The sequence below is a fragment of the Myiozetetes cayanensis genome, unplaced genomic scaffold (genome assembly GCF_022539395.1).
Source record: "Myiozetetes cayanensis isolate MyiCay16 unplaced genomic scaffold, myiCay2020 scf14, whole genome shotgun sequence".
Classification (NCBI taxonomy): Eukaryota; Metazoa; Chordata; class Aves; order Passeriformes; family Tyrannidae; genus Myiozetetes; species Myiozetetes cayanensis.
In genome coordinates this window covers 14685740-14711681 of record NW_026087048.1, presented here as the reverse complement: position 1 = coordinate 14711681, position 25942 = coordinate 14685740, and the positions used below count along the sequence as shown (strand labels likewise).

At 44.6% G+C, this 25942-nt stretch overlaps 1 protein-coding gene across 2 annotated transcripts in view; it reads right to left on the bottom strand.

Moving 5' to 3' along the window:
* The window catches only part of CHD2 (chromodomain helicase DNA binding protein 2), a 70448-nt gene extending 67357 nt beyond the window's left edge, over positions 1–3091 (bottom strand). The window contains exons 1-2 of one of the 2 annotated variants that reach the window (XM_050309903.1): positions 2686–3091; positions 21–87 (exon numbers count right to left, since the gene is read on the bottom strand). The gene's annotated coding sequence lies outside the window, so the exon portion shown is untranslated. Of the gene's footprint in view, positions 1–20; positions 88–1769; positions 2260–2685 lie in introns of those variants that run through there. The other variant, XM_050309904.1, reaches the window with a different exon arrangement.
* Positions 3092–25942: the final 22851 nt, after the last annotated feature.

Below are 25942 nucleotides of genomic sequence, written 5' to 3'. Positions count from 1 at the left end.
CAAGTTATAGCCACTCTTACCTGAGAAAGTAAGTCATGAACGATTCCTCTGAAGCCAGAAAATTAGGTATTGTTCATGGTATTCTATCTGGAAAAAAAACAAATGAAATTTTCAGCATTTTGCTTTAGAAAGCAGAACAAGTCACATGCCTGAAATGTATCGATTTTTAGGTAATTATTAAGTCAAGAAAAACTTATGATAGCAGTAACCGTATCTTTAGAACTCAATTCTAAAAATAAAAGTACATTCTTGGCTGAAGAAAAACACACTGGAGAGTGACTGACATACAACACACATGATCTGTGTTTTTCATGAAAAACTGCGATCTGCTCTTCTGTCTTCCATTACATTAATTTTAAAAGACTTAAAGAGATCAAATGCAAATTTAAGATTTTTTTATTGAGTAACTTATCACCCAATACCCCTCACCCCTTCTACTTTTTTTCACATTAAAGTCTTTAGAAGTAGGCTATGCAAAATTAAATAAAACCTTTAGTGATAGCAAAGTTATTTCAAAATGGCTTCTGTCATCAGCTTCTCTAAATTTTAAGTCCTAACTTACTTGATCTCCCCCAAAAACCCATCTTTTTTGCCCTTCAGAATACAATTTTAAAGCCTTCAGTTTCTTTAACCTTTAACCAGGTCCCAAGCCATGGTCTTTAACACAAGGAACACTATATTTGCGCTACCTCTAGCTAACTTTTCTTGCCTTCTGTGAAGGCAAAAATGTTATTTTATTTTACAGCAGTTATATTTATCATCACCACTACTTCATACTTAAGAAGTCTGGAATCTTTCAGTAAATACACAATTTTAAAAAACATTCATTGCTAAATTAAAAGGTATCCAAATATAAATTCAAATCCCTACACCTTGAATATAAAAACCAGAACCCTTCAACAAAACACATTACGAATTAAGAGGCATTTATTTTCTGAGACAATTACTTGCTATTTTATTTTCAGTTGTTAAAAGAAATCAGTCAAAGCTATTTAAACAAAAAATCCCCTAACATATTTAAGAAGAGAGAAACCCAGCAGACACCCACCTAAAGCTAGAACTTTCTTTAGGGCAAAGTGTGTATGCCAGAACCTGTTCTATACTGCAGAACTGCTGCTGGGGTTATAAAACCACCATAATCCAAATCTAAAATAAAGGCACTGAAGACTTTGCATAAAGGTGAAGAAGTCCAGCCGTTGCTAAAACCTGTATTTCTATTTCCAAAAAAGGGCAAACTTGTATTGTTGCAATGACGGATTCACATTTGCAGAGGAAGTACCGAAAAACGTAGATTTACCTCCAACTGCAATGTTTAAAACCTGCACGGAGTTTTATAACCTTGCTCAAGTGTACAGCATAGAAATCCAACAAATATGGCTATACACAACCTCCAATTAAAACTAAAGTTCTTAATATTTACCTCTTGCTCTACCACAGTGACTTTTTACACATTGAGAATAACAATTTTGCCTTTAAATTGCTAATTGCTGAATGCGAGCCAACGCATAACCAACGTGAGGTATTCCATTTAAACTTGCATTTTTAGAAAGTCTTGCAATAGGTGTTGTAGAACTTCTACAATTATTAAGCACCGAAAAGACGATTAAAAAAATGTTTCGTAAAGAGAAAAGACTGTGAGCTCTCTGAAAAACGCATAAACTGAACACTGAAAACAAACCTGACACCCGAGAAACGTTTTTTAAAAGCTTTCCATGTAACACATAAACTCATCCATTTCCTTATCGTGTAATTCATATTTAAGTAACTACCTTTTCTTCTCGTAGCGTCGTCTAAATCACAACCGTAGTATTTTGCCAACTTTAAACTGTAGACTCGGCATGACCGAGCTTTGTTTTTTTCAAGCTTCTAAGTTTCTGCATTGCCGTTTTAATTGCAAAATCAAATTGCACGTAATTCTTAAGAGTTTTCTTTAAAGTTCTGCACCTGAACTGCTGTTTTTCCAGTGAAGTCAATTTTCCTCTATTGTTTCAGTAAAGAAAAATCTGTCTCATCCGCAGCCTGTTTTTTTTCCCCACTGGTTTACAAAGAGTTAAAAGCCAACACCCCACAAAAAAAAAAAAAACACACCAAGTTTTATTTTTAAGAGAAAAGGACATGGCGTCTTTGTTCTCACAAACTACGAAAACATATCCCCATCCGAGCAGCGACGGGCAAGAAACGCTCTTTACACCGACACAGGGCTAAAAACATTTAAGTGATGATGTCGTACAGCCTTCACCTCTCCCCCCTCCCTCCTCTGCTGCATTGGAGTTACAGGCTGGTTTGCAGATGCCCCCCTCGTCCGCCGCGCTGGGGGAGCCGCTCTGCAGCCCCCCCTGTGCCCGGTACCGCACCGGGGACCCGAAACCCGCCGCTGCCCCCCCGGTGCTGCATTGGGGCCGGGGCGTGCGGAGCCCCGCTGGTGCTGCAGGGCAGGGAGGGGAGCGCCGCAGCCGCCGAGGGGCACCGGGGCTCCCCTGGTCCCGTCGCTCCCCCTCAGCCCCGCGCGGGCAGGACACGGGCAGGGGTCCCCGAGAGTCCCCGCGGGTCCCCTCAGCGAGCGGCGGGGGGGGGGGGGGGGAGCAGGGAGAGGCAGCGCCCCCTCCCCCTCCCGGCTCCAAGGACATTTTGTTTTTCCTCCCAAGGACAAAGGACAATGAGGAGCGCAGAGACTCCGGCACTTACCCGGCGAAGAGCAGCCCGCTGGCCGGCACCGGGGGCCCCGAGGACGGGGCGCTGCTGCCCTGCTCGCCCTGCCCGCGGCCAAGGGCGGCCCCGCGCCCGCCCGGCGAGGGAGCGGCGCGGGCAGCGCTCCGCTGCCTCGGCGCCATTGCTGCCCGCCCGTCGCAGCCCCTCTCGGCAGCCCCGCTCGCCGCCCTCCGCAGCCCCGGAGCCCCCAGAGTGCTGGGCCCGACTTGGCCCTCGAGCGCGGCACCCGGGGCGCCGGCCAGGCGTCCCCGGAGCGAGCGGCGGGGAGCGCGCCCGGGAGCCGTGCGGGAGCCGCGGCTGCTCCCCGGCCATCTTGTGCCGTGTGTGTGAGGGAGCCTCCGCCGTCTCCTCTCAACTCCTTCCTCCCCTCCCCCCGCACAACATGGCCGCCCGCTCGCTCCTCACTGCGGCGGGGAAGGGGCGGCCCCACGCGCTCGCCCCGCCCCTCCCCGCGCGCCGCTCCGCTTCACCCCGCCCCGGGCTGCGCGCGCGGGCCGCGGCCGCGGCCTCCTATTGGCTCGCGCTTCCCGCCTTGGCCGCTCCCCATTGGCTCCCGCCGCCTCCTCGCGCGCGGCCGCGGCCGCAGCCACCGCCCCTCAGGGGGAGGCGGGAGCGGCCCCGGCCCTGTCCCTGTCCCTGTCCCACCTGGCCGGGCCGAGCCACCCCCGCCCGCCTTAGCCCAGCCCTGACCCCGCTCGCTCCGAGCGCCGCCTTCTCTGACAGACCCTTCTCCACACATCTCTTCATACCCTCGTCTGCCTGCACTGATACACAGCGAGGTTCAGCCCCCCCTGAGGTGGCTGCTGGCGCCCCGCATCCCGTATCCCCGCTGGCTGCCGTTCCACCAACAACACTTCTGTTCTCTTCAGCCCTTGACATGGCCTGGCCCAGGGGCAGCTCACCCACAGGCTCACCACAGAGAACGGGGCCACAAACCCCTCTACTCAGATCCGAGTACACACCCTGTGTTGTGCACCCTCCGCTCCTGAGGGACGGAGCCACAACCACCGCATCACCCGCCTCTCTGCCACACCAGCCCCAGCCCTCGATACCGCTGCTCAGAAACAGCGCAGACACCCAAATAAAACTAGGTGTCCTGCTTTTTTTAGCCAACACCATAGAAACTGTCTGGCGTGCCAACCTCACCAGGACACTGTCTCCTATTTTGACTACAGCCATGGAAACCACTTCAGATATCAGCAGGATGGAAGGGCATCTCCCCCATTCCTGGTTGCTGCCATCAGTGCTGTCCCCAGCCCCAGCTATGGTGTTCCTGTGTGACAAACACACCCAGCAAACATGACTAGAATTAATATTTACATACTTCGGCAGTCACTTTAAATTATATGCATGCCTTTGCCTTCTTTCATTTGCCCAGCTTATTCCATTAAACCCAGAAATTTACCCATTCTTCCTTTTTCATAATAACAATGAGTAGTTATGGCAGAATTAAACCAACATTTCAAGTGATTATGGAAGGTCTCAGGAGCCAGTCTGGCTCTTGAAATCACACAGTCAGACTTTTAGCAGCTCTCTCCTGAGCTGGGTCCTCGAAAAGTCTCAAGGAGGGGGTCAGCTGAAAAGAATCAATCACTATGACTTTGAGCCAAGAGATGTACTTCCTTTGAAAATAAAGAGAAAAGCTGACCTCGTGTGTGTGATAGCAGGGGATATCTACTGCTTGTAGACAGTGGGATAAGGTGTTACCATCTTCAAAGATGCGATGGCGGGGGCCCACATAAAGCATGGGAGCCTCCAGCCAAGGAATCAGTGGTGGAACAAAACAGCAGATGCAGCTTCTCACTGAAAAAGGGCAAAAGGCCCTTTTTTTCCCCCTCACAAGAAAAAGAATTGAAGTTTTGGTCTACAGAGATTATGGAGAGCAGGAGGCCTGTTCTGCAACTTCATTGCTATTCAGATTCCTACAAAAGCCAATCGTCTTGCTCTCAGTGGAAGTGCTCACACGTAACTGTATGTAAAGGTGCTTGCATGGACAGAATCCAGATGTTGTCCTCCTTGGAAAATCACCAACAGTGAAAAAAAGGGGGAAGGCAGGAACTAGATAAAAGCAGGGTGCAGCAACAGCATTTCTACTTATGTCAGCATTTTCAGCTGACCCTGCAAGGTACAACTTCATAGCACGGACCAAGACTTGAAATTCCATGTAAAATTCCCAGCCTTTCTATTGTTTCTCCACAGTACAGAAGTACATTTCTAGAAAAATATCTAGAGTGTGATCACTTGCAATAACCACATGAAAGAGGGAAAAGAGATCAGGTATTCTAGACATAATTGCACTTTGTAAGAGTAGTGTGATTCCAGTCAGGAGAGTTTAAGATTATAACCAAACAAGACCTAACCTGTGTGCTCAGACTGTTATCTGATTTTCTCTAACTATACCAGACTCTCTAGTATAAGAGACTGTTTCTCTTAAAAAATGTATCCACGTACATCTACAGACAGAAATGCTTTTGGAAGTCCCTTTTACTCTACTGCTGCTACATATAACCAAAAAATTACTGTAACCAAAAAGTTAAATGTATTCAGTGATGTTCTTTTGCTTCCTGGGGCAGCAAAGCCTAAAGCAGCTCCAAAACACCTTACAGGAGTATCCATGACCTCCTCTGTTTCTTGGCTTCAAGTGAGTTGTATGGAGGTGAACACAAGTACACTCTCTCCAGAGCCATGGTTCTCCTCACACAGCTTTGCTGTTCCTTCCCAGTAACAGTCTGTGTTCTTCTTCATAATGCAACAGTGGAACAAAATTCTCACTCCTACTGCCTTTGCAGTTACCCCATTCTTTTCCTTCTAAATTCAGCATTCCTGCACTGCAATATCCTCCATACAGTTCACTCCTTCTCTTTCAGATGACACACTTTCTTCCTTTGTGTATCATTAGACCAAATACTTCAGCCATGTTTTATGAACCACACGTCTGATACTAACGAGACAAGTTAATGTTTCCATTACTAATTTGGGAACTATTTTCTGAGATTGCATCTGCGGCTGGAATTCCAGATGGAGGCACATAACCTCACTTTCTGGTATTGTATTTTCTTCTAGAACCCTTTTTCCCTCTCTCCCCTGCCCCAACATTATTATCCCTTAGGGACAACATACAAAGGCACACTGATTTCACAGGGCAGCGTCCCTTCCCTGCTTACCCCAATGTGTCCTCTGTACCAGAGGATGCCAAAAGGTTGGTGAAGCAGCTTGTTCTTTGTGATACTCAGGGTGCAAGGGTAGCACATAACTCTCTAGAGACACAAATATAGTAGAAAGGCAAATATTCGACAAAAGAGTTAAGTATTGTATCTGCCTTTTGAAGTGGAAAACAGGAGTCTAAGCAAGACTGAGAAATGTGCAGTGTCACCAAGCTTTTCTTCAACCAAAACTCTCACTTTTCAGGAGAAATCAGTGCCAGTTTTCTGGGCCCTAAACCACACAGAATAGTTTGGATTGCTTCGACAGAGACTATGCAAACGGTATGCAACCAGGACATCAAATACCCTTTGAGCACAGCGGGCGTTTGTGGGAGGCATTTAACTTCCTGCGAACTGTGTGTTCACAGTTGTCTCCGTCCCAAATCATGTAGAGCTCTTTTTCGAGTTTTTGTATGTAACGTGTTAACATGTTGGTCAACCAAACAAACAAGCTGCGCGCTTCTTTTTCCTCGTGTTTCCTTTCACTAATAAAATCACAGTAACTGCACAGGTAGATACAAATTTACCTTCTAAGTATGTAACCACCTTCCCTGTGGGACTGGAGGAGAGGATTACAGCGTATTGATCCCAGCTAAAGCTTTTTCCTACTGTCGCAAGACAAGCAACAAACCCAGCAGCAGCAAGGATAGAACTCAGCTCTCGCAATGAACTCATGCTGTTCATTCTGCTAGGGGACTGGAACTGGAATTCAAATCCAGACTTTTGCTCCAGCCAGTAATGAATAATTGCAAACACATCTACACACATAGAGAGAACTTTTACATATGCCCTTTTTGTTCCTAAGGTTTAACACTGGAAACTGAGATTATGTTAATATGGGAGCTTTGCTGGCACTTTTATGGGGCTCGTGTTCAGAACGATGAACCTTGTGTGCAGCAAGAAAAAGATTTATTACCATGAGTAATTAGAAACAAATTCTTATCAGTGTCATAAACATATGGTAAAGAAAAAAATCTTGCAGTCTAAGCCAAACTCCAGTGTTTTTTTCAGTTTATTCAAAATGAAGCAACTTTAACCAAGATTCAGATCTTATTATTCCTGTTTTCAAAGAAAAATAAGTTTTTAATAAAAAGTATAATGACTAAATGGAAGTCAAAAAAGGATTCAGTGTATTCTATGGGATTTAATGGTCTCTCCTAAGCAAATTTTTAACTTGTTGTTCACAATGCATCAAAGAATCAGCTCTGTTCCTGGACACGTGAGCTTGTGGCCTGAGCTCAAATTTTAGATCTACGAGCTCCTTAACAACCAACTCACCTTGCTGTTTCAGTTTTGCATGAGTTCCTGTGTACAGTAAGACAAATAACAGAACAGCAAGTATTGCTTTGTGAAGGGATTAATTATCGCACTTTATATTAACTTGACTAAGGAATGTACACACATTTTTCTTGGGAAATCAAGTCCACCTTTCTTAAGGAGGTTTGAAACTTGAAGTTCTTTGTTGTTATTACAACTCATCTTCAAATTATCTCTTGTTGCCATCTTAACTGTAAGAAATAGAGATCATCTCAGTCAAGGCATTTGTGCTGTATTTGGTCAACCTTTAACACACAGTTACTGCCTTAAATGGCAGCCTTAGGGGTGTAAGAAAAGTCAGAAAGATGTAGTAGTCCTTATTTTGATTATATCTTTCAAGACTTTAAAACTCCAGACTGTTTCAAACTTAAAGAATATGGGTGATTGGATAACAATATGTTTAATTGCTTCTTAATGTAAACTATTGTTCTTGGAACAACAAATCTGTTTCTTCACCCCCCCTTTTTTAAACTCTGCTACTTGTATGCAATGATCTGTTTTTTAAAGTCAGCTTTTAGGGAACAAACTATTCTGCTTGGCTTGAAAAACTTTTATAGGAGGACTGGGACATGGTAGAAAAAACACTGTTTTGCCTGTACCTACTTAAACACTGGAATTGATAAAAGTGTTAACAAGGTATTACATGTCTCCTCACACGAAAAAGAATGATGCAACTTTGCTCATTACTGAAATCACCTCTGAAAGCAAATAAGAAACTAAAGTGCACCTTCTCAGGGATTGCAGTGCTGGTAGGTACAGCACGAAAAGGTAGGTGCTGTGACCTGACTTACACACTTTAACTGCTCTGCACTGATGAAATTTGCTGCTTGGAAACTTGCAGGACTGGAAACATGGAAGGATTAGTAACAGTTGTAGGGTTTAAAATCACTTTAAAAGGTAGAAGCTGCAAGAAGTGTTCTTTATCTCACCATCCTGGCTGTAAACACGGTCTGAAGAGTCACAGGAGTGTTCTTGTTTTATCAAGAGTCTGTTAGAAAAAAAAACATTGGCATGATTAAGAGAGCCATACACAATCTTGTGTTTCAAAATAAAGATATACTGTTCTCCCATTTTCCAATATGCCACAGAATTATTACCAAAAGAGTCAGAATATTTCATAACTTTTAAACCAAATCTTCAGAATATTTGGATTTTAAATGTAGTTGTGAAATTACATTTTTACTAGATATAGACAACAAAATCAAAAATTTAATTTTTAAACTCAGATATTTGAAATTCTAACATGGTTACTTCCTTGTGCACATTTAAAGCTCATTTTCCAAAGGCATTTGAAAATTATTTGCTGCAAACATGAGCCAGTAAAGCTTGATTGCCTAAGTGTTTGAAGAATATGATCAGAAAAGGGAAAACAGGCTTAGCACAAATATGCGTTTACAATCAAAATCAAGAAAGAAAAAAAAATCCCAACTGTAAGCTCTAGTTTTTATTTTCTACCAACTCTCTGTTTGAATTCTAGTAGAGACTTTGGAAGGTGTAGATGATGAGATTAACAACAACTACACTTTCTTGGTAAATCTCCTTGGAGCTTTGGAAGCAAAGGGTTTCATACTAGCCTTGAAAACATGATGAATTTCACTCAAATCGAATGAGATGAATTACAGCTACTCTAGAATAAAAAGAAAAACAGCCCAGAACTCCAAAACCACAAGTATAGAACTGGGATTTTTATTTCGAGCAACTTTCAAACCTGTTTCCATAACGATCTTCATTCTTGTCTCCTGTGTGCAGGTAGCACCGTAGGGCATTTATCGATTGCTATATAAGAGTTGACAAAATGATGCATTATTCAGCAAATTGCCACATGCGGGGAAAAGAAACTGGACCTTTTTTTCTGAAATCTTACAAGCATATAATTTTTTTATTTTTATAGACAGCCTGACAAAGCCCTGAATCACCCTGTTGTCATGCACCATATATATAAAAGACCCCTTATATCACTAACTCAAAACAAACTTCTTCACATTTGTCAATACTTGTTAGATGTGGGGTCCAATCAATTTTTGCTGTAGTGATGCACCACACACTTGGATTAGAATGTCACCTGAACAAAAATAGCTCCTATGTCAGGCTCACGTTTCCCACGAGCTTTTATATTTTCTTCCTACAGTCAATTCACTGTAAACTGGCTCCTGACAGAGCTTTACCCAGCTGGGAGAGCTCATCAGCCCAGGGACTAGAGCAGCTCTGGACATGTCAGCCACCTAAACTCCAGAATTAGCAGCTTTAACTGTTGCAGGAAAGGGATTTACATGCTGAAAAAAATACTCTCTGTCTCTGACCAAGCCATTAACAGTGATAATCTTGTCTCAGCTTAAAACCATTCACAGCTCACCTTTTTTTGTAATATTTAGTCACAGATTAGTATTAGACGGTGAGCTGGGGGAAAACGTAAGCAGTCCAAGAAAACACTGTTGGTACAGTCCTGTCACAGAATTAGGTCAATGGCTCTTTGTGCAATTAAAGCAGCAGAGGAAATGCAAGATGACTTGGGTGAGACATCCACAGCACTTAATCGCCACCTGAAAAATCTGACTGCCACCTTCATGGCCATTTCACCCAGTGGAAGACCCCAACAGGGTTCTACAGGCCCAGAATTGACTTATTTTCTTCAAGATTTAATAATGCATCTAAAAAGAAGCTATGACCTCTCTCTACAAGTGTGTCTTGGATTGAGGTCTAGAAACGTTGAATTGAATGACAAAAGTTGAGATTCTGATCTCTCCTTGTTACTCCAAACACGTGGGTCTTAAGTTATGTGCCTGTGTCTTTAATTCAGCGCTGAGTAACTACATTTAGGTCAGTGGAATCATTCCAGGTTTTTCTTGGTGTGTCTACACTGAATGTTGTCCTAAGGATTTGGAAGCATATAAAGTGAATTTAGGAATGAACATGTATGTCAGTAGTTGGAAAATGCAACTGAAATTAACTATCCCAATTCTATAGAAGGAAAGAGAACGTGAAGCAGAGGTTTAAATTTCAAGAGTAAAAGTAAGCATGTAGCTTTGCACATGTAGGTATAATTGCATCAGCATTCCCTGTATCTTCCCCAACATTTCTTCTTCTTTCCTGTTTTTAATAATAATGGCAAAAGTAATAATATAAATTTAAGTTGTCCTCTTACTTATCTTCTTTGGTAAAATTTTAAAACCTTTCCGTAAAACAGAATATTGACTATGAAAAGATCAAATGTTAAACTCAAGTGGAAGGAAATGGGTCAAAATAAAATACATTTAATTGAGAAACTATCTCAAAATTTTCTTGTAATGTGTCACATGCTACTGGTACTACACAGTGCATTTGAATACTCTGACGTAGTGTGTAAGACAAAGGAAACCATAGAACACTTCGGGGTTGAAAAATGCATGGGAGACATAAGTTTCTATGTGTAGGAGCTAGTAAAATGCTTGAATAATTTAGAATCATAACATGCACAAAAATGAAACACTGTAACTCTAATAACCGACTTTTTTTTTTTTCCCTTTAAACACCAATTATTAGGATACTGTGCTCCAGGCTAGCATATCAGGTGCTGATAATGAACATTCAGAGACAGGACTTTTGCTGCACGAATGAAAAGTGTTCTGCTCAAAAGATTAATAAAGGATTATCTTCTTGTGTATACATATATGTACACACACACACACTGAACAGAATGAAAATTGGAACCAAAAATGAAGTTGAAGCCTACTCAACTGTTATTAATAAAATGGAATTAAGTTTAGGAGAAAACATAACCTAATTAGGAGGTTATGAAAGGCACATTAGTATATGCTGGAAAAGTAATTTTTATATATGAAAACTATTTTATGCTTCATATTATCTGTATAATGCACAGTCTTAAACAAACCAAGGATGTGAATGAAGTTCACACTAAAGCTCTTTACTATGTATATTGCTATATGTGATCATTGCACATGCATTCAGGTTACATTTGACCTGCAGATGTAATGTAACCTTAGCAGAGTACAAGAGGGCAATCAAGAAAATAATGATCTTGGGTTGGCAAAGAGGTTTCTCTACATTGCTTTTCTGTAATGAAGGAATCACTGCCTCGGAAAAATCTTTGCAGGTGACAGGCTTGAAAAGGAAACACCTTCACACCCAGAGCGAGGAGACCAGAAACCTTGCAAAATTCAACTGCAGCTAACGTGGAGGAATCTGACTTAGTCTTGGTTTTAAATATGACTAATAATCCTTGCAAACTTAGTTGGGATTTGAATCCATGGCTGGAAGTTATCAAGTCTTTTGTGAGCAGCTGAAATAACAATAGCAGCTTTCCTAAGAGCAGACAGCCACACACCCAATGGTGCTGCACTGCTACAGCATTCCTGATCCCGCGCCATGTTCCAGCAGAGGCTGTGATATTCCTGAGCTACACTTTACTGACCAGTCAGCTGACACTGAGATGCTGATTGTTGGGTCAGCAAGGAAAGTGAGCAGAGACCTTTTGCACTTATTTTGCAGTTCTTCCGTTAGCAGATGTAGTAATTCATTTCTATAACCTGCAGCCTTCCCCAAAGTGCAGAAACTCCAGAAGTGAAATTTGTTGAAACTGAACATCAGATCAAAAGCTTCAGGCCCCTTCCAGCACGATTTCATTAGCTCTGCCTCCTCAAGAAGTCAGGAAAAAAAATATAGCTACATGAAAAATAAATGAGCAGCTTTTTCTGACTCTGAAACCAGAAAATAATGACATGAAACCAAAATCAAATGCAGCACTATCACTTGTATTTCCAAATGCCAGCATTAATTTGCTCTCTCGCAGCTCCCAGAGACTTGTTAAACAAATGAGCCCTATAATGTATTTTGCAAGTGAAAGGTCCCAGAGTGGAAGAAGTCAACTCCAATACAGAAGGCCCTTAATACAAATGCTGCAGCTTGCTCTAGGAGTTTTGCACCGAAGGGGATCTGCCTGACCTCGCTCCTACCACAATCCCTATTTTCTCCTTTGATCAAACAAGCATTTCTGCAGCACTAGCAATAGTCTGGGCTTTTAGATCAAAACTAGTATCTCAAAACCTGTAAGTCAAGTCGACCTGTGCAAGTCACAAAGGGCTGGTTTTGTGTGTGCACAGACCAGACCAGTCAGGTATCTTTTCATACCAGAAACAAATTCTCTACTTAAAACATGCCTGATGAACTGCATTTTCCCTGCACACCTGGGCCATGCCCCCCAGATTCTGAGTGCTCAGCCACACTGTCATCCTGATTATCCTCCCTATGCCCTTGAGGGCATTTTTTGAGCCAATTTACACCTCTAAGATTTTTTTCTCTCATGGAGAGAGACCTGATTTTGCTTGCACATTGTAATCCCTTCAGAAGAACTTTTCCCTCTCATTTTCCTCACTTGTTGTTATCACTTTTTTCCCCTTAAGTTTAAAAATGAAAGCCTTTGGACTGAAAGAGGGCGAAGGAAGGATGAAGAAGCTTTAAACCCAGGAGAAAAACCTTAAACTCCGAATTTCCATGAACAGCACAACATGTCTCCTCCTGCTGCATTAATGCCGCCTCACGAAATGGCGACGGCCTCTGCAGGCAGCAGCCTAGAAACACCCACGGCTCCTCGGGAAAACAGAAATGCAATTTTTGTGGTTTGTTTTTGGTTTTGTTTTTGGGTTTTTTTTCGCCCTAAAGCTTTCATTTTTCTCTCTTTACATTCAGCCCCTCGGTGACTCCTGAGAGCCCTCTGCAAAGCCATAACCTGACGGGCAGCTTTTGGATTCCCCCGGGATTCTCCCCCACGCTGTGTGGGGCTGTGGGGTCGAGCGCCTGGACACTGATAAATAAATATCAGCGCAAATAAATGTGCTGATTCAGCTGCTATCGCCACGTTCTTGCGTTTCCAGAATTTTCTCCCTCTGCTTCCCAAATATAAAGGGACTTTTTGTGCTGAACACCGAGCCGGGAGCAGTGATGGGCTCGGCGCAGGGCGCCATGTGGTATTTGGTTTCTCTACAGTTCATGTTTTTATAATGAAGGGGGAAGGGAAGGAAGGGAGCTGCTCCTACCAGCATGCCAATAATCTGTTGCAAAGGACTGGAGCTCTCAGAGCCAATTAGTCCTCCAGTTAACCATTTAGGTGCTGAAATAAATCCAGTCTCAGACACAGAATCAGCAGGATTTGAGACAGAAAAGCCTGTGTGGGTACACAGGGCACTGAGCTCGTGCAGATTTTCCACAGATGCAGTTTGCTACACTTTAATACTAGGTGCTTTTGATACACAAACTGCCCACCCAAGCTCCCTTGGGTCACAGCATGCAAAGGTGGGACAGCTATATCCTAAACAGAACACATATACCACACAATTTTTCCAAGGCTGGATCAGAATCTGTGCCAGGCCGTGGTGGACCCATGAAAGCCACCCACAGGAGTTGCATTTCCGATACAGTCCCTGCCACAGGAATGGTAAATGCAGGGTGGAGTGGGAAGGGTCAAGATGCTGCCCTGGCAGAGCAAGGTGGATGTGTCACTGCAACATCTCCCAGCAATGCTGCTGTGGGTGGAAAAACACCATTAAGGTGGGACAAACTCTAGGAAAGCAATGGCAGAGTCTGTTTCTCTCTAAATGTGACGTCTCCATCATCCAGAAGCAAAGCCATGCTTTGGACCTCCCTGCACCAGTCTTGTTTTTCCAACCCCTTAACTGCATCAGAACAAGACCAAAAAAAGTACTTTTTTTTATATTCTGCAGATTAATTTGTCATAAACTTTTAATGCCTGAGGCAGTCTAGCTTGTGACTTGTTGTGCACCACTGAATAAGCCAGGGAAGAAGACACACAGAGAATTCCCATCTTCGATCTTTGCCTCTGGGGGCAAGTCTGAATATGGCCAGAGAGCCCAGACAAATTAGTCCTAATTCACAGCAACAGTAACATGCTCTCACTTGACCCAGAGGGTTGATAAACCTATTTTTGTCCTCCTTTTTTATCCCATGACGTACCAGCAAATATTGGATTAGACTCCCAGGGATGCCAGAAGAACCAGCAAAGTTTGCACAGCACAGTGGAGTGCCCAGCGTAGCAAAAGCAGACTCTGCACCCCAGCTCAGCAGCCCTGGCAAGAAGCAGAGTTTATTTTCTTGGGAGGGGCTGTCCTAGTGCGGCAGATCTGCTTCCAGCCCAAGCAAGTACTGCAGTGCACATGAAAGGCATATTCCAACATCACTACCCTCCCTAATGGAGGAAAAATGAAGTCAAATTTCCCTGCTTGCTGTGGAGAAAGTCCAGTGTCCGTGGAAGTTGTGTGCTGCCCCACTTGAAGGGCTACAGCAAGACTGACACTGTAACACATCTGACTTTTAAGCTCCAAGAAAGATTCTGACTACATTAAAGTATAAATTTACATTCAAATTAAAAACACTGGGAGCGTGGGTGGAAACGTAATGGTAAAAAAACTAGCAGATTATTTAGGCATGTGAGCTGTCAGAGCTCTGGCAATACAAGAGATCTCTTGTTCCTGCTGCCTCCCACAGCTGCATTCACTAAATATATCCTGGGCTGAGAGCTGCATTTCTCCACCCCTTCCTCAGCCTAATTCCCTTTGCACAAACACCACCCAGATCCCTTGGGACAGGCAGTGAGGCAGCAGCAATGCCCTACTTACAGACAGCATGAAGGACAGAAGGGACTAATCATGTCTGCAACCAGGTGAAATTGTTACATCCACAGCTTTTTTTGGAGAGGGAGTGCATGCAGCTGATCCATATTTAACTTAAAAATGGAGTGGTTTGTTCTCCATAAGATAAACCTCGTTTGTATGACAGAATCAGTTACTGGAAGTTATTCCCATCAGACGATTTTCAATAGTTTATGGGGGGAAAAGAAAGGTATTTGGGAGAAAACTCAAGCAGAAGAATGGCCACCTCTGTAAACAAACAAACAAACAAACATATTCCCCCCCCCAAAAAAAAAAACCAACAGCGACAACAACTGAAAATAAAAATTGAGCTGGCAGATGGGGAGGTAAGCAGTGGTCTACAGTGTCTTGGGGACTGTTAGGCTCACAAAGAGCAACCTGTTCTGCCTTCTATCAAGTCTCTGAGGCATGTTGCCTGTTCATACATCCATCTCAGGGGGAAAAAAAATCCATACCGCTGAATTTCTGTAGGACTAAGGTGGTTCCCCCATGACCTCCACATTTCTCCCATCTTCCCTTTGCATCCTTTTCTTACAAGGGCACAATCTTTGGCTCAGCACCACAGAGCCTTGGTCCCAGCCACAGCCTTGAGGCACTGCTGCAGTCACAGCAACAAAGAGGTAGAAGAGCTGCCCCTTCTGATAGAATGAATTCTATGGTGGATCAAATTATGGCAGGGAAAAAAAAACTAAGAGTCATCTTGGTGTCTTTCCTCACTTCTAAGCTGTGAGCCAGCAGGGATTTTGACCCTCCTGGTCCCTGCTTCTTCCTTTCCTCACAGTTCCCCGTTTCTTCAACACCTCCAGTTCCACTAACAGCAAAGCAAATTTGACAGAATCTCGTCAATTTTTCAAGCTTTCTCATTTTAAGAAGTTAGTGGGAGCAGACTGTATCTTGCAATCGAACCTCACAGGAGGGAGAATCAAATATCTCATGCATGACCTTAATCCGTAGGATTTTGCAGTTAGTTGCTCTTGTAATCTCAATACCCAAAGCTTATTACGCATTCAAAACATATCCGTAGCCCTAGAACATTTTGCAACAAAAGGAACCCAAACTCATTTTGATATAATTATTCAGTCACACCAGTCACATGCTTGCTGTGGAATAAATATAAATACTGGGCCTTTGGAAATAACTGACAGACTTAAAAGTGTAAAAAAAAAACAAAAAAACCAAGAATGAAATCATCTATTATATAAGGAAAAAAGATCAGGTTTAGATGTCAAATTGCAGTCAAGGAAAATGGCAAATTATGTATGAAGAGTCTTTTGTAATTTTTTTCTATCTGCAAAACAAAGAACTGAAACTCATACTTAAGCACCTATGTAAAGTAAGGAGTTTATTTTCAAAGGTAGGAATATCATTTGAGGCATTTAAAAACCCTCTAAATCGGATAATTGATTCACCAAATGGCCACAGGTCCCTAAGCTTAAAATGTTGAAAGCTAAAAAAGTTTAGGAAATTGTGCTGTGGTTTTTGTGTCTTTCCTGCACATTCTTTCCTTCTCTGCTTTTCTTGCCTTCTTGAAACAAAATGTCCTCAAAGACTGTTCTAATTTTGTAGTTGGAAATTGTCACTCTTTTAATTCGGGATGTTGCTGTACAAGAGCTATACTGGTTGTACTGGAAACCAGCCTCGTTCGCTGGAGACGGAGCTGGTTTTGCCTGCTCTGATCTCTTAAGGTCTGCGGGATCCTGTGGATTTCGGAGCACACGTAGGAAGGTGTAGTCCCATCTCTGTGCTTTTAAGAAGGAAATACAAAATATGAAACCAGATGTTAAACCTGAGCCACAGAGGAGCCAGGGGAGCCTGAGTTACCTTCAACAACACTGCAGTTCTAAAAACAAAGGCATAAGGAGCTGGGATAGAAGGTTTCACTCCTCAGACAAGGCAGGGACTCACCCACATTCCGAAATGTACAAACAAGAGAGGCAAACCCTCCTCCTGGCAGACCGGATCCTCTGCATTTTACCGTGCAGAGCAAATCCCAAGCAGAGGCAAGCTGTGGTGGTGTTCTGTTACAGCAGACATAGCACAGGGCAAATGTATTTTGGAATGGGACCCTCCTTTGCACACCTCTGCATTTATATGTGCCTGCTTGAAAAAATTAAAGAGTTCAGAAGTTCTACATTTCACTTCTGAAAACACAATGAAAAGGAAAAGGGCTACTACTAGCAGTCAGTTTTCAAGAGCCAAACTCATCTTTTCTGAGATATCAAGGTTTTCTAAGACTGCTAAGAGGCAGTAGGTTACTTTAAAAAAATAAAACAATCCAGAGACAGATAAGACAAGTCAAAAAGTTCACTGAACAGAGAGCCAAGCACTGTGTAATGTAGATAAGGTGCTGTTTCTAACCATCAGGTTATCCATATGGGAAAATCTGACATAGGGATATGGAAACTCACCATCCTAAATGTCTGCTCAATTATTCCCATCACACAAGGCACACTTCACTGATGGAGGACAAGCGTATTCCAGGTGACAGATGGCATGTAGCCAGGCTGCTACATGCCCAACTCCACCCTTCCTGCATGGCTCTCCAGGAGGTGGGGAACACTGTGCAGGTCCCCAGATGGTCGGGGCATCAACTGAGCTGCTGGGTGGCAGCAGCGGAGACCTCAGCACCAGGAGTGAGGAGGAGGTGGTGGAAAGGCTGGATGTGAGGAAACACGACCAAATAGGAGCCCAGAAAGCAGAGAACATTACTAATTTGCAAGAGAAACTGCAGGAAGCCAATATGTTTAAACTGTAAACCTCAGAGAGGTTGTGGTTAGGAGACACACGTTGCAGGGTGACAGGGCTGCAGGGAGAGCTATGCCTGTGCCCAGGAGAGACACCTCAAAGCCAAGATGCACGTGCAGCCCCCAAGGAGCAGGGCTGGGTAGCTGGTCCCTCTGTAGCTGTGCCAGGGCTCTGCTGGGTGAGGTTTGTTCATCTGTATGATGAAGGATGTGAGACTGTGAGCACAAAACTGCCCTCGGCCTTCATACTTCATGAAGCAGAATTAAGGCTGATGCTCAGTGTGTTCCACTTTATATCAAATTTTTCAATTCTCACATTTCCACACCCCCAAATGACATGTTTATTCAAACTCCTGGAGCTGCTGCAGAAGGCAAGTGGCAGCAGGGTGGGGAGAACACACACTTGTTTGCTTAACAATTATCAGTGTAGGTTTGGCTGCTGGTGCAGGGAGAGTCCTTGACAGCACGGGCTGCTAGAAGGAACACAGAGCTCTCTTATTAATGGGAGTATCAAGCCTCACACAGATAAAATAAGCTATCCTGGAGCTGAAGCTGTATCAGGACATCATGGAAACGCCTGCTGCAGCCATGCTACCGAGCCCCAGTGAGCAGGAACAGCACACAGACCTGCTTCTCTATCCTGCTGCAGATTCTGCCCGTGGCATTTGAAATATTTCAGACAACCCTCGGCAGCCTCGAGCAGAGACTCTCCTGTCAGGACTCCAGAGCTTACATTAAAAAAAATAATCTGCTTATCAAGTTGCAGAACAACAGCGATCCGTCTGGTTTATTAGATGGAAACAACAAGAGCGGGGGAGGATTTTGGTGACAGTATTTCTTCCCAATTCAAGACGCCGCCTTGATTAAGTGACGGTTAGGAGCAGTGCAACGGCAAATAAACATCATGAGCTCGTTACATTTCCTTGTGCAAAGGAAGAGAAACCATCACAGGAGATGGACTCCACGCATATTATTATTATTATTATCATCACTGAACATTTAGGCTGGCTCATGCTGTTTGGAAAGCCCAGCTCTGCCAGGTTGCTTGAGAAAATCAGCATTTGTCCCCAGCTTTCGGCATGAAAACACAACTCAAGTCCCTTCTCAGGGAACAAAGGTGCTTCCCAGGAGCCTGGCGTGCTGCCGGCATGCCGAGCGCGTAGCCAAGCAACAGCAGCGGATTGGAGCTTGCGCCTCACCCGTGATGCTCCAGCCTCCACAAACAATTCTTGCCACGTAGACAAGACTGTGCAGGGTAATGGAAAATTACTGCAGGCTTTTTCTTAAAGGGCGAGAACCTCCATTGGCGGCAAAGGTTGATCCTCAGTCCCGCTTCCCAGGGCACCCTGGGGTCATTCTGTGTTTCCTGCATAAAGTCTGCAGTGTGTCACTGCACGCTGGGGCGTTTATGCAGTGAAACAGAATTTGGGTGATTTTTCGGCTTTCTGCGGTGATCAGAAGTGTAAAGCAGCGAGCTGAGCGGCAAGGGCAGCAGGGGAGCAGAGCAGCCAGAGCTGAACAATCGGCAGTGCTCGTTCTCGAGCTGCTTTAGCCGCAGCTCAGACATGGCGACCTGAGCGTGGCGCAGTTAATACGAGCTGAGAGCTGATGCCAAAATAATCCTCCTGCGCTTGGCAGGCACGCTGTTTTAATAACTGCCTGGCAAATTCCCGCCTGCAAGGCTGCAGGAAGAAAAAAACCCCACCTTTAAAGAAAGAGCGAACTTTGCTAGTTAGGCTGTTATCAGAGCAACAGCAGGTTTTAGAAATTATGGCCATGTTTACCTCCAGTTTCTGGTGTAAAAGAGAATTTAGTTATTAAGACATCATTGTGCTTGCTTAGCTTCAAATACCAAGCTAAAAAGCCACACAAATAGCTAGAGCAGCACCAAACAGCCCGTTCAAGCTACTGTGCTTTTGAACATCAGAGATGTGCAGTGTTAGCAGCTGGGCAGGGCATCATCTACCCCTCGGGTACATGGCCACGGAGGCTGCCTGGCAAGAGAGCACAGCAACCTGTGCTCTTTGCAGTGTTCAAAATTAGGTCCTGTATCCATTGCAAGATTCATTTAATCTCCTGCAGGAACAAACCACACCACCTGTTCTTGGGGCACCCATGGGGAACCAGCTGTGTGCAGGCTGCAGCAAAAACAGAAAGGCAAGGCTGCTCCTCTTGCAGTTACCTTTTTGCTCACTGCACGCACCTCGTGGCCCTGGTGTGGCTCAGGGATGCAACTGTGCTTTCTGCCCTCTCTGAAGCTGCCAGCAATTTCAGGTGTTGCTTGCCAGACTGGTTCTAGCTCAGCTCCTGCGGCAACGGGGCTTCTTTTCTTCCTCATATTTTAACTCTCCTATCCATTTTTAATCAGATAAGCACTGGTTAAAGTCTCAACCCAAATCTTTTTTACTTTGTTGTAACCAGCAAATGAAATTGAGCCCCTGCACCAAGTCAGGGGATTTCTTTGTAACAGAAACTTCCTCTCCGTTAAATAGAAACCTTTGTTGTGAAGCTGTTTTTACTGCAAGCCCTACAGGGAAAGTCATTACATTTAATAGAGGGTGACCTCATTTTCTAGTCCTCAATATTACAGCATATAAGGGGGGAACGTAATTAGAAGCGGTGAGTTCTCAACAAAGATACCCAGTACTTGTTGCTGCCTCCTTCTTACCTAAAGATCCATTTAATATGGCTTGGAAAGAGTAACTTGAAACTGCTTTTTGGCAAATAAGTGAACTCAAGCAAAATGCAAAGATCTGGTTTCCAAGAAGCCTTTTACCAGCTGTACAGAGAAATGAAACGAAACCCTTCAACAGCACACAAGGCGTCCTGCTGGGCCTCCCTGGAATAGCTGCAAACCTGCATTCCGGTGAAAACTAATCCCTGTTGGAGGATGGAGTTACATAAAGACATGAGGAGTGGTGGTCAGGCACGGACCTGCCCACGTGGCAGCCTCTGCTGGGCTGGAGGGAACTGCTGGAATATTCTACTGCATTTCCAAGGCTGTGCTCTGAGGCAAAGAAAGCAAAAGGGTTTGATCTCAGTCAACGCGTGTGCAAGGGAGGGAATGCAAAGATGCCCTGTCTTTGTTAGCTTTGCTAAGGCAACATGGGTTTCCACACAGTGGACACTGTTGTCACAGGGCAATGGGTAAACACAGCACTGGCTACCACTAAGTAAACACATTTTCCAAAGCAAGGCAGTGCACAGCAGTGAGGGATGTCCTGCACCACGCCAGGGGCCTCACTGAGCCCAGCTCTGCTGGGGCTTCTCACCTTAACATGGCTTGAGCTTAAAACAACTGTTCATAGCCTGCTTTTCAAGTAACCCCTGCACTTTACAAACTGCTGAAGATCACTTGAAATACACATTTTGAATTCATTTTACCAGCGCTCCTGATATCCCCATTGCTTTCCTACCTCCTGAGCATCCCTGGCATTCCCAGTGCTCTGGGTCCCGCTGGCGAGGTGTCACCTCCCTGCTGAAACTTCTGCATTGCTATGAGAAACTCTCATTATGTAAGAAGAACAATTTCTTGTTGAAAACCCCAGGCTCCCTTTAATTTCTCTTCAGATTCTGTGGTTTGAACAAGAGTTTCTGCTTCAACAACGCTCAGAACTTCCTGATTTCTGCACAGCTCTCCCTACTGCAAACAGCTGAGTTTAGTTCTGCTATGAACTCAGCTTTGGACTTGGTTTCTTGAAAAATCACATAAATGGTGGTGTCCCCAGCTGAAGAAGTTTCACATGGCATTAAACAGCAACTTCTTTTCTGTACCACCAGCTCTCCTGTGCCCACACCTGCAGTAGGTTTGCTCTGCTGCCTCCTTGCCCTGTGGTTTGTGGCACAATGTGCATTCCAACAGGAGAAAAGAGAAAGGCAGCTCCGCCAAAAACATCATCAGAAACTCCCTGAAGCCCACAGCATAGTGGCTTAAAGCACCCAGACTTTGTTCCTCCTCCCTGGGAAAGTATTTCCACGCCACACAGGCAAAAGGGATCAGAGCCATGGAAAATGTGTGAGGAAGCTGAGAGCAGGACCACAGCAGCCTGGCACAGAGTGGATGGGCTGTGGGGCTGGCAGGACACATGGTGGCCAGCGGCTCCCCTCGGGGACAGAAGGACACAGCACAAGTAAGACACCTTTACTCCTGCACCCTACATCCCTCCACCCTCAACAGGGCCAGGGTTATTCTGGCTTAGCTAGTTTTTCCTCATTCCTTTTAAATGCAGAGTGTTACTAAATCACACCCAACAATTCCCATCACACCTCAAGCAATTAACCCTGTCCCATGGCGGTGCTGGCTGGGGAAGCCCTGGACAATGTCCTGGGACTCCAAAGAGCAATTTTGCCAGCCATTCCATGTGAAGAAGGTTGGGCTTTTTGCATTTATTTTTTGAGCAATAAATTATTTTCAAAGAACCTTTCTGTTAGGCTTGTCCCGGTATGAGCTGCCAAGTCAGCTCCTCCAGCTCCATGGGCATCATTAGTAGGGCTGCCCTGTGCTGGAGTGGTGTCAGCACTTCCATTACAGCTCCTTTCCCCTGCTCCAGCCCTGTTACAAATGGGACACAAGAATTTAGTTCTGGCTGAAACACTCCAGAACCAACATGAAAAACAGTCATCACCTTAACCTGATGCTTGCTAAACTTCATCTGTCCAGGGAGAGAAAGTGGGGATTTATAAATATATTTTTTCCCTCCCACGCCTAAAGCCTGAATTTTAAAATCCAGCTATATGACACTCAAATTACTCATGGGAAATTTTTTTTAGATTTTTTTTTTTTAGTAGCTTATCTGTGGTAAATGGAGAAGTAGAAAAGTGATCCTTTCCCTCCTCTGCCTTTTCCTTTTGCATTTTTCAAGTGTTTCCAGCCAAACACTTGATTAAAAGTTTCCATTGTCAATCCTACTAATGAAGGCCACAGCTAATAGTCATCTTAATTGGGCACAAATCCACAGTAGTGTTAAGGGAAAAGACAGATGTCCTCACCACCCTTGGTGACACGCAGCCACCCAGGGTGCTGGGGCAGGATTAATTTAGCTGACAACTCACCAGGAGCTTCCAGCCAGCTCAGCCCTGGCTAAAACCACCAGAGAGCAGAGCAGAGGCACTGCCAGGGGTTGGGAAACAGCAGCCAAGGCTGGAGGGAAGCAGGAGTGCTCATGGAAGATGTTTTTTATGGCTTTTAGATCAGCTGCTGCTCAAGGAGAAAGCAGCCCCTTCTCTTGTGGAGATGCTTCTTATCAGCTGGCCTGATGGATGGATTCATACATCTTTTTCCTTTTTTCTCTGCTTTTCAGCTGGATCAGTTCCCTGAGCACATGAGCCAGCACGCACAGAGTGGGGATGGGGGACTGGGACAGAGGAGTGAGTGCAAGATGCTTCCTGCCAGTAGCATCAAGGATTTGGGTGGTGCACACAGATCCCAAAACAGCCCCCACAGCTCTGGACTTGGGAAGTTTCTCTCTCCAAAGCCAGAACACATCGAATGCACTGCAAAATCAGCAGGGGAAGAGAAAGAGCTCGTGGCTTACTCTGCATTGTCTTAATGCCAGAGCGAATGACTATCCAAGGGGCAGGTATGTTAGAGGAACTACGGTAAGAGGAACTATAGGAGGGAGCCTACTAACTCTTTCACTCTTACAAAGAAGTTACCCCACTTCTGGTTTCAATATTTATGCATTTTCTAAGGCCAGCACGTATTTCTGTGTTACCACAGAAAAGGCAAAGTTCAGAAACCACTCAGGCTCCAACCAATGGGAGCTTGTTCTGGTATAGTGGCATCTGCAACTCTGGATTTGCAGAGGGTGTTCAGGAGATGCAGAAGGCAGAGGTTGTGTGGAGTTAGGTGAGACAGCAGCCAGCTCAGCCCAGCCCAGCCCTGCCACCCTGCTTTCCTTTCGGAACACCGTGCTGCATGATCTGACAGTGCCTCCTACAACACTTTAAGCTTGTTCCTGCATCCAGCCACACTTGAAAGACACATTGTAGAGCCAAAGAGAAGTTTCTATGGATCTCCTGAAAATTCCTTCCCCCACCTGACCTCCAGACAGTCAGGGTGGGGGGACTATGAGCACAGCCAGCTGCCATCCCGCTGGGCTGGGCTGCACGTGCCTCTCATCCGCTCACTGGTGTGCATGCCATCACATCACATACTCTCTGCTTGCTGTGGGTGTGGGGGGAGACATGGGGAGATTATTTTTGCAATGGAATCTGGTAGTACAGGACACAGATTTGCAGGAAATGAGGCTTTACTTCCTGCTCATGGAGAATCACGTCCCACTTGTCTGGTTAGTTCTGTTAGGAGGAGTATGCCAGAGGATGCATATTCCTTCGCAGGACACCCATAATGCCAGTGTAGCACCCCCAGGAACACTTGTAAGTGGTAACTGGTATTTTGGCTGATGTTCTCCATCTTAAGTCATTTAGAAGATGGGGAGGTCCCTCAGCAGGCACAGTCAGACATTGTTATCCCAGCCTTATCCTGCCGTTAGCATGGCTGTGGTGGTGGCTGCCAGCACCATGGCTTTTCCTCTTCCACCCAGGAACCACAGTTTTCCCTGTGTCATCCAGTGCAACGCAGTGAGGCATTTGGCAAAGCTCTTCCATGATTTGCAACTGGTTAAAATTCCAGTTGTCCTGGGAAGAATGACATGTTACCCTATGTAAACAGAAACCATTTAATGGAGAAATATTGTCAATAGCAAATGGAGGTGAGAGATTAAAGCAATGCTCAGAGGGCAGTGGGTTTCGTGGGGATTTTGACTTCACCTCTGATGCTGAGGTTTGGCTCAGCGCTGGAATTTATTCCCTTTAAATATGTACCTAATGAGACCACTGACCTGCTGGGAGAGTTCCATCAGTTTCCACCCCTGATGTTCCAGCTTCTGTTAGAGATTCCATTAGAGAGAAAGGCAATCCCTCCTGACACGTGTCTGGAGTCTGGCCCAGTGTGGGGGAGCCCAGCTGGTTCTGGGCTCTCCCACAGCCCAGGGTGAGATATGAGACTGGTGTCTCCTCAGCTTCTCACGTGGGTGTGTAAATGCAAGTCTTGCACAGGCACCTATGGAAACTGGGACCAGAGAGGTTGTACTGACCTCTCTTGAGAGGGGTTTGCCAGGAACTGCTGTATGCACACTGGTCCCATTTTCTTCTTCCATGTGGATCTGGGACTTTTCCAGCCCCTAAACCTTTACCTGCTCCTGGCTGGGGGAGATTTGCACAGACAGGTCCACACCTCACTCCTGTTGTCACTCTGAAATGCTGAGGTTCTCTGTATGGAAGTAACTATGAAATACAGAAAGATTAAATCAACCCTGAAATGCCATTTCTCTGACATGAACTTTGTGCTGAAAGCCGAGAGGTGACTATGGCTGAGAAATGAAACAAACCCTGTGGTTTTCCCATCTGTTTATCAGATTGAAGCATAAGTTATGGCTTTAAGTTTTGTAGGCTTTCTTCTTTAAATATTCTATCAGTAAATAAAACTATTTCAGCAATTGGGCATAAGCTGACTCAAAAGCCTGTTGCAATTATGAGCTGTTGCAATTGTGAGTTAAATTGTCATCTGGATTGTGCAATTTCCAAGTGTTTGAGAGTATCCCAACAAAGAAAGAAAAAAAAATGTTCTGTTTGCCTAATCAAACCAATAGCAGCAGATTTAAATCCTTCCTGTTTGGAGCCAAGGATAAAGCCCTGGAAAAATGAAAAAGGACTGTCTGCTTGTCCAGTGATGCTTTCTGTCCAGCACCAACCACAACAGGGCATGAACATCTGGTGTACACCTACAGGTATTTAGGGAGAGGTCAGACCTGAAATGCAGCCAAAACCAACACAAAGTGTGAAAAGGAAACACATCTTTGCCATGTAGTGCTTTGTCCACAGTAGTAAACTGGAAATGAATTCTCACTTAGGAGTTAAGACATTCTTATTACAAAGGAAAAAAAAAAAAAAAGAAAGTAATTAGGAAGTCAAATGAAAAGGCTGCTTAAATCTGCCATATTTGTTCAGTATTTTAACAGCCAGGAGAATTGAGCTACATCGGATATTCAAATGGAGAGTATGAAACGAAGCACAAGATACGAGAGAAAGTATAACTAAGCTCCCACAGATCTGTTTGGGGATCCCAGAGGACAGAGGTAAGAGAGACCAGTTTTACCACCCAGCAGGAGTGGCACAAGTGTCCTCAAACCCTGAGCCTGCTCAATCAAACCCTAATCCACCTTAACACCCCACCACTTGTGCAGAACCCTGCCCTTATCAGGGACTGGAGCTAAGTCTCACACACACCCCCACACACATCCCCATTCCT